Genomic DNA, 3313 nt, shown 5'->3' with positions numbered 1-3313 from the left:
TATATATATATATATATATATATATATATATATATATATATATATATTTGTAAGGAAGCCGATACGTGACTGTGATATGTGCGTTGTGTGTGTCGCTTCACTGCCAACATTTGTTCTCACCAGAAATCCCATATAATGCGCAAAAACAGTAGAAACTGTTTATTTCCTACACTACAAGAAAAATTAACTATATGTTGCTCCATTAGTCTTTTAAAATGTCTATGGCGAGCTTAGAATTGAATACATTTTCTGCAACAACCTCATTACAAGCAGAACCGTATAATGTTTCCTCGTAGTCTTAATGGAATCCTGGAATTAGAAGAAACAGTAGTTGTACCAAACTGCTAAATTTATTACCATTAACCGAATATATTTGGTCGGAAACAAACATGGAAGTAAACACATTTACAAAACATACATGCACAAACACAAAGACACACACACACAGAAATATAACACGTATACAAACAAATATAGAAATAGCACCGACAAACGTGCATATAATATAATTAAACTTGTGTGTGTGTGTGTGTGTATAGTGACAACTTAATTTATATAACAACGAGAAAACCCAGAACACGTGAGCATCGGAAAATGCGAAATATTAAATGCGTAAAAATCATAGCATATAACTTGTATCACCGCCGTACACACACACACACACACGCGCATCTGTATATATATATATATACATACGTACATGCATATATACAGTGTATATATATATATATATATACGGTACTGCCAGTGTGTGTATAATTTGTATGTTCATGCATGTGTGGGGTTGAATTAAACTAAATACATATGCGGGTATATTTCATGGTATGTATTGGGAACCTACCTACCTACCTACCTACATGTGTGTGTGTGTGTGTTTATGCGTAAATACACACACAAATTATATTTTATATATATAGATACGTGATGTGGCTAAATATATATTCTAACAGACATTTACATATATACTATATATATATATATATATATATATATTATATACATAAATGTATATATATATATTGTATATTATATATACACACTATGTATATACATTTATATATAGTATATTACATATACACTGTATATATGCATGTACGTATGTATATATATATATATATATTAGAAAAAAATAAGGTACTCAGAGTTGTGGATGGTTGTACATTGACAGACTTTTATTAACATGTCTCATGTTGTTTAGAGTAGATGCAAGCGCTAACATATAATATATGATTTATAAAAACGTGTGACAAATTAATAGAAATCTGTAAATGTACAACCATCCAGATCTCTGAGTACCTTATTATATTTTCTAATATATGATACCTATACATCATCTCCAAACCTTCTAATATATATATATATATATATATATATATATATATATATATATATATATATATATATATATACGAACTCTGAAATGTGCTCATTACTCATATCAATACAGTTACGAACATGTATAAACTTATTTACACAAAACCTGACACACAACATACACATATCTATACATTAATGCAGGTGGTATTTTATTCTAATTGTTTCTTTAGCACGTCATTTAGTATCTTTTATTTTTTATACATTTGTCAGTGCATTTTTTATTGCTTTCAGCTTTCTGACGAAGATAAGATGTATAATCTTGTAAATATTGCAAAGCAAGTATTTTGCAAGACTAACAAATATTTTTAGACCTCATACAGACTGCTAGTAGCATTTCGAGAGAGAGAGAGAGAAAGAGAGCGAGAGACAGAAATAAAGAGGGGCTGAAAGGTCGGACAAATCAAAGTGTATTTGGAATATCGCAAAATGAAATGGCAATCAGAAGAGGAATAGAAGAAACAAAAACGGAAGCAAATGACGCAATCGTATTGCGCCCAGAATTCTTCAGCTGATAAATATTAGTGTGTGTGTGTGTGTGTAAATGTATATACATATAAACGTGTGTCGGGTAATATAGTTTTTTTTATGTACACGCGTATATATATATATATATATATATATACAAATACATGTATATAGTCTTGAATACCAACACAATATATGCACATATATATATGTGTCTATATTTACACGCGTAACTATATGCATACATCATACACGCAAATTAATATATACACCCGCAAATATACAGATTCACATACATATAAACATTCTTTTATACAAGCGTAGGTATGAGTTCATGTGTGCCTATATTTATACACATACTATAAATATGCACGCGCAGACGGTAAATTACGTGTGTGTGTTTGTATGTTGCTTTGTGTGTGTGTGTGTACGTATCACGTCAAGAAATACTAACGAAATATTAAAGAAATTTTTCGGACCATTGCAACAACGAACAGTAAATACTAGAGAAGAACAGAGAAAAAAAAAACGGAAACAAACACGTTATCGAAAATGAACGATGCACAATAATATAAATATAAAACCAATGCTGCTACTTCGTATGTTCATACCTAACGTAGGAACCAGTGAAAGAGTCTAGTTGCCAATTACTGAATTAATGCTATTTTAGCGCCAAATTTCTCCGTACGCCCTAAGTAATTTTTTTCGTTTCTTATCTCGACTCGGGAAAAATGGTAAATTACTGACTTTTGTGATATTTACGTTCCTACACGCAGAATGTAAAATTGCTGATGATAGCAAGTGAAAATCTGTTCTTACTTCATGAACACCTCTCATTTAATAAATGAAAGAAAACAGATGTACACATTCTCGGTGTAGTTCTATTTTCTGTGATATCTGCGAAGGTGCATGATCTGGTGGTTAGGGTGTTTCGATTCTCGGAGCGGCCGATGCATTATGTTGTTGAACAAAACACTTTATTTTACTTCATTCCCAGTCGATGAAGCTGTAAATAAGTTCCAGCAACAGCTGGGAATCTTACCTTGCTATGGATTGTTGGCAAGAAAACACAGTTAGACTCCTGCTCTATGAGTCTGAGGGGGTCATGTGCAGACCTAAGTCTACATAACTGTGGAGGAAGAAATGGGAGAATCAAGACTACAAGGAATCTGTAATATTGCTACGTTCTATCCAAAATACCTGGTGATATGACGACGCTACTTTCTTTTAGGATTGGCTCAAAGCCAGCAATTCCTCGTTTTAATCGGCTTAAACCATCGGCAGAAAATCTTAATGGTTATGGTCCCTACCTGAGAAAGTGGTAAAGACTGTCGACTACTACTACTACTACTACTACTACTACTACTACTACTATATTTTTAACACTCTGCTACAATAGTGACAACAAGAATTTCTACCAGCTTCTTACTCTGTTAAAATATTTAAGAAAAATTATATCAATATGTCCTAC

At 31.9% G+C, this 3313-nt stretch overlaps 1 protein-coding gene across 1 annotated transcript in view; it reads right to left on the bottom strand.

Moving 5' to 3' along the window:
- Nucleotides 1–3313, bottom strand: part of LOC106873992 (protocadherin Fat 1-like) — a 446823-nt gene that overhangs the window by 387024 nt on the left and 56486 nt on the right. The window lies entirely within an intron of this gene.

The sequence above is a fragment of the Octopus bimaculoides genome, chromosome 19 (assembly GCF_001194135.2).
Source record: "Octopus bimaculoides isolate UCB-OBI-ISO-001 chromosome 19, ASM119413v2, whole genome shotgun sequence".
NCBI lineage: Eukaryota > Metazoa > Mollusca > Cephalopoda > Octopoda > Octopodidae > Octopus > Octopus bimaculoides.
This window is presented reverse-complemented; position numbering and strand designations above follow the sequence as displayed.